At 40.3% G+C, this 18304-nt stretch overlaps 1 protein-coding gene across 6 annotated transcripts in view; it reads right to left on the reverse strand.

Moving 5' to 3' along the window:
* LOC109040176 (uncharacterized) overlaps window positions 1-18304 on the reverse strand; it is a 48878-nt gene that overhangs the window by 10173 nt on the left and 20401 nt on the right. For 2 of the 6 annotated variants that reach the window (XM_072296657.1, XM_072296658.1), the window contains exon 2: window positions 14645-14729. The exons of 2 other annotated variants lie outside the window; for them this stretch is intronic. The gene's annotated coding sequence lies outside the window, so the exon portion shown is untranslated. Of the gene's footprint in view, window positions 1-14644; window positions 14730-16464; window positions 16489-18304 lie in introns of those variants that run through there. 2 more of the 6 variants (XM_072296659.1, XM_019056001.2) reach the window with 2 other exon arrangements.

Genomic DNA, 18304 nt, shown 5'->3' on the forward strand with positions numbered 1-18304 from the left:
CATTTGCGCTTAATCGTTCAAACCGTCATAGTAGGTATATTGAGAGGATATTTTGCGATAAATTAATGACTAAAGTGGCAACAATTTAAGGATGGAAAATTTCCGCCTAACCCCGTCACCCATGTGCCGAGTTCTGATGCCCAACGGGAAATTTCACCATTCTTATGTTATCATCGTTCAACGGAAAGATATTACGAATCGATCACAAATGGAGTCATTAGTTTTTTTTGACTGCCGCGAAGTTTTAAAATTCTTTGGACGTATACGCGTTTAAAAATCCCTCTCCTTAGAAATAATTAAATTACTTTAAAAAGGTTAACTTTGGCAAATAAAAGGATAAGAATTACTCATTAATTTTGGAGATCAATCGATATTTAACATTCTGTAGAAACCGCAGATGCTATAACATTGAAGCCATTGGCTTTTGAATTCTTTGAAAACATTTAATTTCAGGACGAAAAAACACCACGCTGACTTTCTGCCGCGCTAAGGGAGAACGCCGTATGAGCATTCGAGAGTTGCCAAATTTCCTCTGATTAAATGTTTATTTTTGAGGAAAATTATCAATATTTTTCCTTGGAATTTGCAGACTTAAGATCAAACTGCAAGCAAAATTACCTGAGAAATTGGGAGAGAGATATCCACAAATTTTCTTGAAAATTAGTGATTTTTCAAAGGAAATCTTGCAACTCCTGAAGGCTCATACGACGTTCCTCCTTAGCATGGAAGCTTTGCGGAAGGGTGGATAATTCTATAAAAATCAGCACCAAGTGGCAATGAAACGTATCGGTGAGCTATGCAATAAAGTCACAAGAATCGCGTTGATTATAATGCCCGGCGGATGAACTCATTAAAACGAGTGAGCAAATGTAACTCGTATAAGCGCAATATAAACAAGAGTTTTCCATCCAATTAATGCCTCAATAAAAATAAAACAAGTGCAGTTGCTGGTCTCCGGATTCCTCTCTAATCTTTTCATCAAACTCCAAGCCTGACTCGACGGCGGATATGCTCTTCTTTGTACTATCCACACGGTGTTTCATCCGATGGGGTTAAAAAGAAACTAGACTTTCAAAGTATCTCATCGTGATGTCTCGTAATAATCGCAAAATCCACGGAAATAGCCACATCGTCATTTCGAATGCACTTTTGTAAGATGGCTTCAAATCATCCAATGAAAAATTACCTATGAATTGTAAAAGTAAACACCTCTGGCTAGCCATTTTCACAGATATTTTCAAGGATTTGTGTTCGTTTCCATTCAAAGAAATAAAATATAAAAATATAACCAACAGTGCTTTTATGTGGTTCTAATTGGACTACGTTAAGCAAAAAGGAACCAAGCCATATCAGATATTGCCAAATTTAACTAGGCAATTCAATTTTTTATATGAAAACGGTTGTGCGGATTTTTTTTGCGAATTTCAATGAATTTTCTGCATAGTGCAAAGCAAATTCCTGAACATTTTCAAGAAAAACCATAAGAACGTTTTCTTGTAATTAAACAAATTGCCCCGTTAAATTTGGCAATGGCTGATGTGGCTTGGTTCCTTTCTGCTGAATGCGGTCCAATTCAATCGCGGTTGTTCATCTTTGAATTTTTTGTTCGTTTTATTCGAGCCTTTGTCTTATCCTCTTTGTTAGATAACTATTGATTCTCGCGAATTTTAGACTATTTATGTTGTATACGATTATGTTATTATTACAATTTTTAAACGTTGGAGATGCGCATGTTTACTTCGACCGCCAATTTAAGGAGCGCGTGACCACGGCTTAAGATGCTTATAATTCTGATCGTGCTTTAGCTCGCGTGGCAGCGGCAGCATTGGAGTGCGAGTCTCGTGTAGATACGATTCGCACGTGTTTTTCTCGCCGGTCTCTATGCGAGTTTTCCCGCTTTTCCGGAGTGAATCACTCGCGTGCACGACGACACGAAAAGCGACTACGTCGATCGGCAAAAGCGTGATTCCGGCCGCGCGATACGTCGCAACGCGTCGCGTCGCGTCGTCGGTAGACGTCTGCCCGCCGCGCCAGACGCTAACGCAATTTCCCTGTTCTGCGGTGCCGGGGAGAAACGCCGTATGAGCATTCGAATGTTGCCAAATTTCCTCTCAATAAGTTTTTTTTTGGAAGAAAGTTATGCATATTTGTCTTAGGATTTTAAGATATTTGGACTGCATTTTGCAATATGTGACTATAAATTCTGGCTCACCTGAAAGAAAAACACTTATGTACATAGGGAAACTAATAGCATATACGTTGTTTTTCAATCGGGCCGGAATTTATAGTTCCTAATTGCAAAATGCAGTCCATTTTAGAAGATCAAATTACGAAAAAAATTCTATAAAAAATCGTATAATAAGTATGAATGGGTCAGTTGCGCTGTTCACAAAATCTTGCTTTGATGCTTAATTCTTGTACATTAGCTGAAAATAATAAGATCTGTCCAAACCGCATGTTTCGACGTTTAATATTAATCGAGATATCGCCCATTGAAAAGTCGGGTTTTTCACGTCATCCACCACGGTAGTGACATCCTTGGCTCCTTCTACCTTGTTTTATCCAAGTTTCACGTTAAGCAATCAGTAGGTCACTGACTGATGAAAGCAAGGTGGAAGAAACCACGGGTGTTACTACCGCGGTGAATGACATCAAAAACCCGACTTTTCAATGAGCGATATCTCGGTCAATATTGAACGTAGAGAGTAGCAGTTTAGCCAGATCTCATAATTTTTGGCTAATATGCAAGAATCAAGCATTAAAACAAGATTCTGTGACCAGCGCAACTGACCCATTTCCCTTAAAATTCATGATTTTTCAGTGAATATTTGGCAACATCTAAAGTTCATTCGGCGTTCTTCCTCAGCACGGCAGTGTTGCTCCCCGGATCCGAAGAGAACCTGGATTGCCGGGGATTCCTCCTGTCGACGGTGAAACTACCAAACCACGTATCTCGGTTTGCAACGTCGCAGACTTCCTGTCATACTTTATTTTTTAAATGAAAAACTACTTAACGTCCAGTCTTGAAAATTTCTGTGATTTTTCCTCTTTGTGCGGAGAAAATTTCGTGAAAATTTCAAGGAATGATATTGATTTGGTCTACTTCAAAAAAATAAAATGTGAACGTAGATTTTTAAACACCGCAAACGAGATACGTGGTTTGGTAGTTTCACCGTCGCTGTGCGCTTCCTGGATCTGAGAACAACGACCTGTTCATGATCATTTAATTTGTCTCCTGTCTGCCGCCAATATTAGGCACGCTTGACGCAGAGGCAGGGAGAGACGAGAGACTAACCCCTCGACGACAGGTGAAAACTTTTACTTTCGAGGGATTCAATAAGACTAATTTTCCGTTCCGACGAGAATTCCGCTTTTTATGGCCGGAGTAGCGAAGAAACACGTTATAATTGGTGGTATTTGGACTTTTCTGGCAAATGCACAGGGTGGATTTGGTGGGAAACATCAAACTCGGAGTCAGCGCTAAATTATATTGAAATCACTGACTGATTGTGAATGGCTTCTTTTGGCTCCCTCCTTGAATCCTGAGTTTTCGGCGAACAAGGTGCACTGTGCAGTCATATTTTAATGGTATTTTCATTAACCCTTAGATGCCGAAGCCCGTCAAATTGCAGGAGACTTGTTTAAAAAATGTGCCACGCAAGCTGTAAGAGACCGGCACATACGAACCGTAGATGTAGGTCTGTAAATACATTAAAAAAATAATCAAACTTCATTGAAAAAAGAAGAAGAAATTGAGGAACAACAGAGTCGAGACGTAATCGGGCGTGGTTTTTTAAATTTTTCTCCCGAATCTGAGCAACACCTCACTGGCAGCATGGAACGAAGCATTGCGAGTTCACGCCTAGCGCTATCGCGCCTTCAATTTTGCAGATGCAACGCAGACATCCATCATGTACAAATAATTGTATCTCTGCGCCGTCATCAACGCGCCTCTTTTTGCTTTGCTCTGTTTCCATACTGTGTTTGTTTCAGTTTGTCTTATTTGTTTTTGTAGCGGTGCTTTAAAGGCCGTATGAGCAACACAGCCGTAAATAGGAGAGCCGTAAAAATCGAACCTCGTTTCTTAACTTTTCTCACGACACCTCATTGGAATCATAAAGCGGAGCTGCGGAACATCGAGAATTCACACCTCACGCCTTCAATTTCGCAGATGCAACACAGACACCCCTCAAGGACGAATAGTTGTATCGCTGCGCCGTCGTCAAAGCTCGTCCCTTCATTTGCTCTATTTCCATATTGTGTTAGTTTCGTTTGTCTCATTTGTAATGATGCTTCAAGGGCTCTGTGAGCAGCACAGCTGAAGATAGGATGTGCCCTAATCGATTATCATTTTGAAAAGAGAAAAAATGTTTGAGGTCTCTGAAGCGATCAAAAGGGCGAACCCCTAAAAATTGACTGTACTACTTCCTCCGAGAGAATGACACATGACAGATGAGGATGGGGGGGGGGGAGGATAAAGTGTTTCTTTGTTACCAGAAAGGTGAAAATTTCAAAGAAAAGATTTTTCACCGTTATGATTTTCCCCAATTAAGATAAAAAAAAAAAAAAAATAAAAAAAAAAAAATAAAAAAAAAAATAAAAATAAAAATAAAAATACTGCGCAATTAGCTCTTTGACCACATTCAGATGAAGCAATAAACAATTTGCGTTTTCAATACAACAATACAAATTCTCAATGCGTCGGTGGACAAATTGGACGCATTTCTGCCAAACAGAATGTGAGCCCTGTTATGCATAAATTCTTATGGGTCTCGGAGCTCATGTCTTAATCTACATAGTTTCGTTTGGCAGAAATACGTCCAATAATTGTAGAAAACATTAAGGAAATACGAAAGTATCCCCTTTTTTTGAAGAGAACGTGCGTAAAAAGAAAAAGAAAGAAGTATCCACGACCAAACGGTAGACGAGGCTTCCGAGAAGAACAGAAAATATGCGTTAGACAGAAGTCCACGCGCCAGTGGTGAGGCGTAAATGATCGATTATCGGTATTTCCTCACTTGAAGTTATGGTGAAGAATCGATTACTTGCGAACACCTTATTTATCGATCCTTTGCCATACGTTTCAACGGCAGATTAATCGATTCATCGTACAACACACGACGTCACTGCCACGCGCGTGAACGAGGGTGGTCCATCGTTGGCGGTGGTAATCGAAACCCCAAAATGATCCCGTTCACCCGAAAATCCGTGACCCAGATTTCAGGAGGAAGCCCGCACGGTGGCCGGTCCAGAACCCGGACATGTTGTTATTGTTTCTGTAATTGAGACCCCTAGAGCTTGACACATGTTCTGCGTTCTGTCCATTGAACGGGTGCATCTTCCTTGCTGGTAGCTCCTCGGATCTCAGTGGGTCAAAATTGGACCGACTTCGGTAAAAAAGAAACCACCCTTACAGCGAAAGATGGGGTCAATTCGTAGGCAAAGTGTCGCCATAGTTTTCACACGTTAAAAGCACTAAGAAATGGCTCGAGCTGGCTGTAAAAAGGTGACAAAATGGTGCCGGGTCCAAAAATTAGAGCTCAAAATTGTTTTATTCTAATTGCAATTTTGGGTTTTTTTCCTCCCACGAAATGGTGCGGACCCAGTGCCATTTTGCCACCTTGTTTATCACACGTGTTGATGTTGTTTTCAAAAACATCCACAATCCTTTCCCTTTCCTTCTTGTTCTACTTGATCCCCCGCAAAAATATTTTGATTTTGAGATTTTGCAAAATAACTGCAGAACATTTTTATCATTGTGTAATTGAAATTGTATTTCAGTATATTTTTCATCTAAAACAACCGAAAGTTGCTCTTGAGATATCTTAAAATCAGTTTTCAAAATGTGCCACTTGGATTGGTGAATTCTAAAGGTGATTCTAATTCGGATACTTGATCCAATATTCGAAATATTCCTGGTTCCATATTGATACAGGAAATTCAGAAGGTATTGGTCATGCCGGAAAAGCCCGCTACCGCACGGATTAAATCCCAGCGGACCGATTATTGAAATTGATAGACAAAGCTATAGGCAAAGAGAACAAAACGGATATGGAGAGATCCTATTGGTGGAAGTGGGTGGTTGCGATGGACTATGAGGTAGGTAATAGACTAACTAACGGCAACCAAAGTGTTAGTCCATCATTTTCTTCCTCAGCCTATAGAATCCACCCATTTAAACCAATCGGATCGTTCCATGCTCCCTATGTCCTCTTTGTCTATAACTTTGTCTATGAATTTCAATAATCAACCCGTGGGAGGCAGATCAACTTCCACTCCTCCACATATCAGCGCTTCTGGATGAAAGTTCAATTTCCATCACTTGACATTCAGTCGCGAAGATAAAGATGAAGCTAAAAATGATGAGAAAAAAAAATCTAAAAATTGACAAAACAAAGTACTCTTGAGATGAGTTCGCTAATCTTCAATTTCAAGTATTATAATTCATGAACGTCACAGGTAAGAGCCATCGGTAAACAGAATGGCTGTTATCATTGTCGCGAAATGTGATTCAATGAAAGCCACGCACTCATAGACAGACTCGAGGCGTTAGTATCATCAAGGCACACCCTCCAAGAACCCCTCAGAAAAGGGGCAAAACCCCTAAGAAAAGTGTAAACGAGGGGCTTGGAGGACAAGGCACATAGGTGCAGTTATTGCCATTTCAAGAGATACGTGTTCGAAGTTTCGAAATTACTTGGATTATTATGGCGGAACGAACGTTTAAACTGACTTTTTGAAAATTAAAAATTGGAATTGGGGAGCGATTTTTTTACGGAATATGCATTAAGACTACATATTTTTATTTGAAACAATTAATATAGCAATTTTTCCAAAAAACTAATGCGCCATATACTCTAAACCCCTTAAATTAGAATTTTTCCTCTCATCATCGGCAATTGCAAAGGCCGAAGGTCCACAGGATTTAGTTCAAAGCCTCGCAACAATTTCTGGAACTACATAACATATTATGTCAAGTTGTAAAACGACCCATTCCACTCCCGATACCAAAAATGCGAAAAAGGATAGGACAAAATCGAATTGGAGCTGATTGTTTTCAATCATCTGGAAATATTTTCGGTGAATGTTGTTTCGTCGCAAACAGACAGAGATCAATGTAGTTTATCAAGCCCATCGCGAGAGATACGCTGTCATGCTACGGAAAAACGCCTTATGAGCCTTCAAACGTTGCCAAATTGTGCCCAATAAAATGTAAATATTCAGGGAAATTTGGGGATACTTTTTTTCAAAATTTTCAGAGGATTTTATTCGCGATCGCATATTAATCCTCTGAGATTTTCAAAAAAGAACATTCATGACACACCTCAAAATGAATATTCTACCTGAGGAACTCCGGCAACGCTCGAATGTTCATAAGGTGTTTCTCCTTAGCATGGCAATCGAGCGGGGCGCCAACCAGTGGTGGCGAGGCGTGAATGATCGATTATCGATATTTCCCCCATTTGAAACTATAGTAAAGAATCGATCACTAGGGTGTTCGTTGCGAATAGGTACCCTGTTTATTGATCTTTTTACATCGATTTAAATGACAGATCAATCGATGTAGGTATCGCAAAGCGCGCCACACCACTGGTGCCAACCGAAAAGACTCCAAAACTCTCCCGCCTCTTTTATTTCTTTAAATTTTTCTTCTTTCTTCGTCTAAAAACAACTTTTCCGTAGTAGGACAATTTTGTACATTATCCGAATTTTGATTGTTTTCGAACAAGTTTCATAGCATCTTCTCTGCATCTCATATTCTGGAATCGGCCACCAAGCGTAGATCGTTGAACATTAGGTAGATTTGATTCGAGTAAAAAGGGGGCGGGGGAGGTTGCAACCCCCCCCCCCCCCTAAACGGCGAGAGGTTGAAAGCATAATTGCACGTGCAAAGTGTTTACAACAAACATCAGAGATTAGTTTATTTTAGTTGGCACTTGTGTAATTAAGATCTCATGAGAGCACTCAAGTGATTTGTACATGCTTGACTGCTCGAGATTTTAAGTCCACGCACACTTCAAGCTCGTGCAAAAGTAGGCCCGCCTCTTTTATCTCTCCGGGCGAATGATTGACCCTCCTGAGGTTTTTTTAACTTTCGCACTATCGATGTTCATACTTAGCAGCAGAACCATAGATTGATGTGCCAGATGATGAATGAGTTCTGAAACTAACTCTGACATCCCTAACGGGCACTTGCAGGAGCGTAAATTTCAAATAAATTTCAAGGAAGGGGGGCGAAAATCATTGAGAGGAAGTATTTGCTTCGTGAAGAACATGTCCAAAAAGACCCTACTATTCATCAAAATTAATCAAAATGACCCTAAAAAGATCAATCCTAAAATGCAGGAAAAAAAGGGACGATTATATTAAATACATTAATGCTAAAAAGTATAGCCAATTTTATAAACATCTTTTTCTTTCAAAATTTGTTCAGTTCGATTGAATAAAATTGTTAAAGCAACGATGTGAATCAAACGAAACATGTGGCTTCAGATATCACCTGTTTTCATCCTAAGCTTTAAATTAAGATACTACTTTTGACTTCCATCCTACGATAAGAATCGAGACAATCTAGTGTAAAAAAAAGAGAAAAAAAAGTCTGATAAAGTACTTCGTTGGAGCTCCTGCTACAAACTGAGCGCTAAAAATGAAAAAAGAAGAAGAAGAAAAAACAGATTTATGATATTTGCGTCTGGAGTGGTTGCCAGGGGCCGACTCACACTCCAAACGCGTGGTAAGGATTAGCCACTCTTTGCTGCTGCCGTCATAAATGATAGTAGTTAAGAACTTAGAAATTAATTTAAATATCCCATTGAAGAATCCAGGCTGAGTCTGGAATAATAAGTGCTTTGATGTTTTGCCTGAGTGGTCGGGTGACGGTAGGATCCACGTGAGCCATGATGCGTACTTGAATACTGCCGTGCTAAAAAAAATGCCTTATGAGTCTTCAGGCGTTGCCAAATTTCCTTCGACAAATCACGAATTTCCGGGAAAATTAGTAAATATTTTTCGTCTCACTTTTTTTGAGAGTTTTGTCCGTAATTTGATCTAACGCGTCTTAGAATTTTAAGGGCAAATATTCATAAAGTTGTTCAAAAATAAATATTTTCCGTAAGGCAACTTGGCAACATCCGCCTGCTCTTGCGGCGTTTTCCCCCAGCACGGTAGAATAGCATAACGCCTTTTTCCCCTAACATGAATGCCGCAAAAACTCTTCGAAAGGAAATTCGCACTTAAATTATAGATATAACAGCAACTTTTCCCATCTCATTTCTCCTACATGTTCGAGTATCTGTGCGGATTTTGGTGGAATATTGGTGAATTTGAACGAAAAAATTTTCCTTGCTGCATCCGTGCATGAGTGCTCGACGAACTGCATCCGCAGTATTTTAAGCGCGCCATGCATATGGAAACGCAAACCTCTGGTTCAAAAATGAACAGTTCGATGAATTAAGAAATATATCTGCGGAGTAATCCTTCGGGGCAAACTCGATTTTCCCCGGACCATTCGCCATTTCATAAATCAAAAACGAAAACAATGCTTCGTACATTTAGAAAAACAAGGTTTCCCTTTTCACGCACGCGCGGAGCCGCACGTAGAAAACTTATTATCAAAAATCGCAGCCTCGTCCCAACCTTTGTCTCGGAGGGACAAGCCGTTGCCCGTTCCGTTGAAACGCTCAAAGGGCCTTTCAGCCGCGCCGCTCGGTGTGCTGTCGTGCTAAGTGAAAACCCCGTATGAGCATTCTAATATTGCCAAATTTCCTCTGAGAAAATATGTATTTTTGAAGAAAGTTATGAATATTTATCCCCGCAATTTTTGGACTGGTTTGATCAAATTACGAACGATATCCTCTGAAAAATCGGGAGCGAAATATTCACAAATTTTCCTGAGAATTTGTGATTTGACGAATGAAATTTGACAACGCCTGGTGACCCATTCGGCATTTTGACTTAGCATTGCAGTACGGTTCAGTCACCTCCGCCCGCGAATATGAATTCGAGGAATGAACCAGAACCGTCGCACAAAGGTGCTGATTGTAACAGTGTCCTCCATCTCACACATCCGACCCTATGTGCCTTTAAAAGATTCGGAGTATGGACATTAGAATTGTTAAGGCTGACGGATCTAAATGTGTGATACAACTATATCAACCTCCAAGTAGCCGAGATTGCATAACCACTGGACTGAAGGCGAACTCACTTAATCGCTCGTATTCTCACTTGAATGGGCTCTATGTTAAGGCTGACGGATCTAAATGTGTGATACAACTACATCAACCTCCGAGTAGCCGAGATTGCATAACCTCTGGGCTGAAGGCGAACTCACTTCATCGCTCGTATTCTCACTTGAATGGACTCCATGTTAAGGCTGACGGATCAGATCTCATTGTCAGATACATCTGCATGGATACACTGGAAAAAAAAAACACATTGGATCTAGAGTCCAGACTCTTGAAAACATCGACAAGAAAAAATACTCTTGATTCAATCAGATTTAAGCTTGAATCAAGAACCAAGCCTCTTAATTTGAGCGGATTTCCTCTTGATTCAAGCTTAAATCTGATCGAATCAAGAGTACTTTTTCTTGTCAATGTTTTCAAGAGTCTGGACTCAAGATCCAATGTGCTTTTTTTCCAGTGTACCCGGAGGGTTTGGAAAAAAACGGAATTTTTCCGGAACATTGCGAAAGTGGATTTAACTCCGGGAACCTCGAAATCTTCAGTTAAGCAAAATGGCAACACTGCTCGCTCCGTTTTACACTATGAGTGACGCCAGAACTGCCGTGCTAAGGAAAAACGCCGTATGAACCTTCAGGCGTTGCCAAATTTCCTCTAATATATCACTAATTTTCGGGAAAATTTTTGAATATTTTTCCGCCAATTTTGTAATTTGATCTAAAGTGTCTGAAAATTTCAAGAAAACAGATGAAAAAGTTTCCTCAAATATAAACATTTTATGCAAGGAAATTTGGCAACTCTCGAATGTTCATACGGTGTTCTCCCTTAGCGCCTTAGCACGGCAGAGAAGCGGCACGACTTACCCCGTGTAAAATGGTGCGCGCGCGTGCGGACGCGCGCTGCCTGGCGCGGGCGTCCGCACGAAAAGGCCGGGCCGAAAGGCGAATCGGTGAAAGCGGAGGATACCCGGACGCTTTGTTTCCCTTTTGGAAAGCGACGGACGGGTCGCGATCAGTAGTCAACGATCAACGATCAGCGTTGTGAGGAAAATGCGCGAGTGCACGCTACCCCATTAGGGAAATTTCGGCGCCTACCTGCCGCGGATCGGCCTTTGCGACCGCCGCGCACCTTGAATACCTTGATTTGCAGGTAGCGTGAAACCGTTCCTCTGTCTTCCCCGGCTACCTTTAATTTAGTTTTGTTCAGCTTTCATCGCGTTTTATTCTTTTACGACCCGGTATTGTCCCGCGTACCTGGGCAGTTATCGACTTTTCCAGTATCCTCCGAGCTCACAATGAGACCGGAATAATACGGGAAGCGTGCCCGGGTTTCCCTTCCACCGTTTATTGTCTCACTTTTCCGAATGCCTCGTCGGGATCCTTTGAGCTCGACCAGATCGGGCTCCGATAGGACCGTAGCCTTTGCACCTGTAACAGGAACTAATCATGATTCAACCGGGAGGGTTAATAGACGGGATTTCTCCAGGGTCGTCTGTTTTGTAACAGGAGGGTTTGAAGAAGTTTTTGAAATTCATCCCGAGCAGCCCTGCTAAGAATTGGCTTTAGGATCTGTGTTTCAAAATGCCATAGATAGGCTATAAGTTTTCTTATAGCTCCTCTGGCCGTCTATATAATTTCTTATAGCCTTTTATAGCCGATGGTGATAAAGCTATACCCAGACGCTGTACCTGTACTCCTTTAGCATTAATCAAATGTTTCGTAGGTAGTAGTAGAATAGAAAAGCGGTAGTCTATTCACATATGCACTGGAATTTCATGTCAATGTTTTCCGTAACTTTGGGGTCTCCAACACCCCCTTCCAGCTTCTTGGACTTTCCGGACTTTGCCGCTCCTGCAATTTGCCGTTGGGGACAGCTGCCCATTATGCCCCATATATAAATTCGGGTCCGTTTCCATTCGTTTTCTTTGCTTACAGCTTTGTCCATCAATTTCAAAAATCAACCCGTTGGTTTTCAATCTGCATTCACGCCAATGACCCATGAGCCATGATGATACTACTAGGCTGCGGAATCGCTGTTCGACTGGGAGTCCAGGCGGTTTAACTCGGCGTTTAGACGCGACAACTCGAGCTCGAGGCAAGGCGCGAAGGCGGCGGTGACATTAGACGCGTCTCGAATTTTGGTCGAGGGCAGCCTTAATTCAATTACCCATCGCATGAGCGTAAAAAACAAGGTAATTGTATCGGGCTCTTACGATGTTGCCTATATCACAGCCTCGCAAATTCTCAATGTTAAAAATGATGTTCTCAATGTTAGCGACGAGGATCGGAGTTTACTCCACGCGGCGCGTATCTAACTGGATCACATTTTGCAATATCTACGGAACTCCTATTTTCGAAACACCCTAAGTGCCAATAGATTCCCAACGCAGATAGATGCTTTTTTGAATGAGCCAGAAACAGTAGCAGTTCTTGATTGCAAATAGGAGTCGGACCGTGAAACAAGCCAAGTGAACTACATTTTGCAATAATTTCTGACTCATTGTAGAAACCACATATCGACGGTGAAACTACCAAACCACGTATCTCGTTTGCGGTGTTTAAAAATCTACGCTCACATTTTATTTATTTAAAGCAGACCAAATCAATATCATTCCTTGAAATTTTCACGGAATTTTCACCGCACAAAGAGGAAAAATCACAGAAATTTTCAAGACTGGATGTTAAGTAGTTTTTCATTTAAAAAATAAAGTATGACAGGAAGTCTGCGACGTCGCAAACCGAGATACGTGGTTTGGTAGTTTCACCGTCGATATGTGCTTTTAATTCTCCTATAAGGGTAGGTTATTTTATGGATGAGGCAGAAATAGTGGTTCCTTATTGCAAAATGCGGTCCGAAAGATAGAAACGCAAAGTGGAGACTACTCTTTCTGTGAAGTGATGCCATCGCTATCATTTGGTCTACATTTTGCAGTAGAGAACTACAATTTCTGGCTCGTCCGTAGAAGCACTTAAATGCAAAGGGAGACTGATGGTACATACGTTGTTTCTAAAGTGAGCTATAAATTGTAGTTCTAACTGCAAAATGCAGTCCCTTAGACAGGCACTTCAATGCTCGTTAAAAATATTCCCTCCGGATTTCAGTCTCACATTTCCGATAACGTTGGATCCTGCCATATTATGAGATAATATTATATGTGTGACCGAATCTCTGTTAAGTTCCAATCACCCTATATGTTCCAAAAATTCAAATTTGAGTTATTAATACTACTGCGTGGGGTAAGATAACTTGGAAATTTTGGCCTAAGTTTGACTCTGATAGCCGAAAAATTGAGGGAATTATGACGTCCATAGGTTCCCAGATAAAAATTCTCAAGTTTCAGGTTGAACTTTGGTTGAGAATTCTGACACGAACGTAGACAGACAATAGCAGCTAGCGCCCACTGTGGTGTGAACTAAAACCGCGCGTTGCACGTGTATAGGGCCAACGGCTTCTGAAGAGCGTTTCCCGTTTAGAATTCAAAATCGCCCATTATTTCGAAATATTCCACAAAATTTGGCTCTCTTGAAACTTATTTCCTTGGAAGTTAAGGTCTTTTTACACAGATCCTGTCACATATTTTGATTTCCGTAAATTTTCAATCGTAAGTTTGGGAGAAATTTCGAAAAAAAATTTAGCCATATGTTCTGATTTTCACGAGAAGCAGTTTCTAACCAAAACGCGTTTCCTCAAAGAAACTAGTTTTTTTGGAAAAATAAGCGCGATTAGAATGAACTAATCGTGAATTCATTATTAGATTCAGCAGTAAAACAGTCACTCATCATCATCCCAGTTTGCCAACTATTTTTCCTAATAAATAATCGATTATATTGCCTCCAAACTGTTTAAAATGCATTAAAAGAACGAAACCTAGTGCCTAATGTCAACTTTTGCGAACCGTCAATGCTCTGACATTCGGTAACACTGTATTGGACCTACCGTGACCGTCAGTCAGGCGCGCGAGCTATATCAGAGGTCACGGGGAGGCTGTCAGATCGTGCGTTTGGTCACACCATTTTGCGATCTCCATATCAAGTTGGACACACGACACATGTATGTAGATATGTTAAAACAAAAGTGGTCTATTGGACACTAAAGATACTGGTCAGTGCGTAGACTGTACAATTGGACAGCATTTTTCAATCAGGAACTACAATTTCTGGCTCATTTAGAGACGACAGTATGTGACATTCGTTACCCTAAGCGGATAAGTGATTTTATGGATGAGCATTGAACACAAATAGTATAGCTCCTCATTGCAGAATCTAATCTAATCACAGCAAGAAATTTCGCACAAAAAGCAAGTCGAGCACATTAGGAATGCCCCCCCCCCCCTCTTGGAGCAAGATTCGCGTGGTTCGCATCACCCATTTCCAAATGAGGCGCGTTTGCAGGCACTTCTCTACTGATAGCCGGCAATCAGGTTTTTCCAGAGGGGGGGGGGGGGAGGTGGAAGAAAACCTTACCTCAACGACAAAAAATCTCGCAAACTGTCATCAATCTTTCTTGCGTATGATGTTAAACGTTTCAAAGCATTTGTTTTTGCCTCACCTGTAAACAAAGAGAAAAAATGTCTTTCAAAAATTTAAATCTTACGTTAAAATGATCGATAACAGCTTACGAGTTTGTTCGTTTAAAAAGTAAATGTTGAACGTATGATAACAGTCCATGAGTTTGTTCGTTTGAAAAGAAAATTTTGAACGTACGTACGTACGTGACACAGATAATATGTGTTTTGGAGTGTACGTTACACATTTTTTATGTGCCCCACGTGTTTCTCGTACCGTTTCACCTGGGGCAAGTCACTTTGTTGGCTGTATCTTTTAGGTGCAGGCAACCCATTGATTGATGGTGTCAGATAATGTGGAGTTTTTTTTATTTTTAATGTTGGCAACATCGCGAATAGCGCGGGTTTACTGCGCGGGAGCGATCTAGCGGGGGTGCATGTGGAAGAGGAGAGAGAGGCAGGAGGGACTATGATGAGAGGCAGGAAGCGTTAAGAGGTGAATCATTCACAAATTGAGAGACTGATGCCTCGCAAAGGAACCAATTTAGGCAAAAGGCACCATCCGGTAGTCAACGTAGTATGCATTTTTTCTCCAAGCCCCCTGTATCTCCTCTTACGGAGATTAAAACACGAATGGAATCGCTACATTATCTTTTCGGACCGATACTACTGTACTTCCAAACGAGGCTATCTTTTAAGATCGTCTCTTTTCGGGGGTTTTGGGGTGCGGGATATTATTTGTATTCAACGATTATTTATTTATTTGACGATTGTTACTTGTATTGATTGTTATTTTGTATTTAACGATTGTATCATTTGTATTTTTGAGCTTCACGTTGAGTTTATAAAATGAAATTCTCGTTTCAAAATATGTAGGGCCTGAGAAAAAAATAATTGAGGATGTAATATGTCATCTTCAAGGCTTACCTTTTATAAAATAAAAAGCACTCTCACACCTTTTACGGGCAAAAACAAATAAAATGTTGTAGGTCGGAAACAGCAAGTCGGATTTTTTGAACTTACTTGCAAAAAATCGCTCGCTTGAAAATTTGCCTCTATAGACTAAGGCTCTCTCCTACTAATAATATATTTTTTTTAATGGATATAAATAAAACTGTAAGGGTCGAAACCACGTGATCCTTAATTCTGAGGAACCGCCGCCGGACCTATTTTCTTGATTTTTGTTGCAAACAAAAGCTGTTAATGCGTCCAGATGACATCAAAAATCCGAAACTTTCAATATCCGCTCTTAAGGTGATTCGATGGAGGCCATTTTTTGTGTCAGAGCGACGTGAGATATATCGCATCGATTTGTTCCATAATTTCAACTACTTGTCATTTTTTTCGAATTTTGAGATCGCACTTCTGTTGTCATAAGACTTAAGATTTCATGTACCAAATTTGACAAAGAAATTCAACGTAATAAAGGCGTGGTTTTTTTAGAGGAAAAATATCGCATTCGATACTGATATCGAAACTGCACTCGAATGCGATATTTTTCCTCTAAAAAAACACGCTTTTATTACGTTGAATTTCTTTGTCAACTTTGGTACATGTGTTCTTCAGTCTCATGATAATAGAAGTGCGATCTTAAAATTTGAAGCAAATGATAAGTAGCTGAAATTATGGAGCTAATCGATGCAATATATCGCACGTCGCTTTGACACAAAAAAATGGCCTCCATCAAATCACCTTCACAATTCTGTAGCATTTGTAAGTGACCCTCACAACTTTCTTCGATGAATTGACGGATAATTAAAAAACAGACGGTGCACTAACCTATGAAGGGTCCGACAAGAGAACTTAGCACAGGTGAAGTGACAGAGAAAATAATGGAACCAGCACGAACTACACTGAATGGGTGAACACAATTAGGGACAGTTTCTGATCAAGCAAGAAACAACAATGAGGATACAAAGCATTAACCATCGGACTTTTTATAGCGGCCCACTGGGAGGGGATGCATAACAAGGACTCCGCCAGGCTTTGGATTAAGTTATTTCCTGACCAGCAGCTTGGTGACTCCTTATCACTTGGATCATGGCAATGACCATGCCGCGATAACAATTTTTGTTTGGAATTCTTTAGATTTTTCATTATTATGGAAGGACAAAGTGCAAAATCACCTGTTTCCATGAGGATATTTCATTCCGATCCTATTTTATAATTTTGAAGAGGAACGGGCCAATTTTTTAGCCTGAAATTTTTATGGAAAACTCCGCTGATAGAAAAGATAAATCAGGGAAGTTTTTAAGAAATTACGTTGACTATTATCAAAATGAGAGATATAGTGTCGTAAACCGAGGTAAGCGGTTTCGCACTTTGGCCATCGATATCCGGCTAAAAATTAGGAAAATTTTCACACGCTACCGGAAAAGGATGTCACGCAGCTAATCAGCGAATTCACAGACTTGCAAATGTGTAGGTACCCGGTGGAGTCACTCTCAATTACTACCGTGTTAAGGAAAACGCCGTGTGAGTATTTGACTGTTGCCAAGTTTCCTTCGATAAAATATTTATTTTCCAGAAAATTTATGAATATTCATAAGCATACTGAATTCCTTTTGAGTGTTATAGAAGTAATGTACTTTAAAGGAGCAAACGTCTATTGTAAGACTAAACTCAATTTATTTGTCGTTTTTGCGATCGATTGAGCTAAAAATAAGTTAATTTTGATTTTTCCAAGAGCGGAAAATTTGAATTCAATTATTGTTAGTATTTTAATGTTCACTAAAACACCTACATTTTCATTTTGTAAGCGACTTTAAGACTTGTTATGTGTAGCTAACGAGTTCTACGTTTTAAATGTTGATGGCATGAAATATCATGCGGTTTTTTATTTTTAACTCTGTTTTTTAGTACGGTTCCAAACTCGACCTTTGCCAACGGTTTTGTAGAGTACTGGCGCGAAGGGATACAACAAGTTGCGCCGATTTGGTTTTTAGCGAGAGCGGTGTTGACTTTCGGTCTAATGTTATCTTATTACTTCTGCGTCACTCTCCGAAAATATCCTTAATTTTTTCAACATCATGGCAACCATGTCCGCAAAAACGTGGTCCGCGTGTTCGCGCTGCCATGAAAATGTGATTTTTTTTCGAATCTCATGTCGCATCGCGTGAGTAAATCAATTGAAACTTTATGACGCGTAGGGGAAATTATTACCTAACACCGTCAAGATTAATTATACTTTTTCTTTCTCTTTTTTCTCTAGTGCGAATTTTAAGCCAGCGTTCCACTTCTCTTTCACTCCGCAGCTTTTCAGAATTATCTCGACAACCTCTTATTGTTAGTGCGTTTTGTCGATGCCTCTTGTATTTGACTTTGGTCGCATAAGATGCTCAATAAAGCTTACAAGCTGCTCACGCCGTGCACGCAGCTTCGTTCAATTTAAATCATTAAAATATTTTGAAACATTTATTTTTAACTACTTTAAAAATATCAGTCGAAAATATAGATTTGCATGATTGTTGCAGTGGCGTATATTTTCCCCCAATTGTGTTTGTTTCCGTGTATCTTATTTGATTAGTGGCGCCTCAAGGATACTTACATGATAAACTCAGCAGAAGATCGGAGAGACGTAATCGGGCCTATAGTTTTTTTTCAAAATTTTCTCCTGAAG

The sequence above is a fragment of the Bemisia tabaci genome, chromosome 2 (genome assembly GCF_918797505.1).
Source record: "Bemisia tabaci chromosome 2, PGI_BMITA_v3".
Taxonomy (NCBI): Eukaryota; Metazoa; Arthropoda; class Insecta; order Hemiptera; family Aleyrodidae; genus Bemisia; species Bemisia tabaci.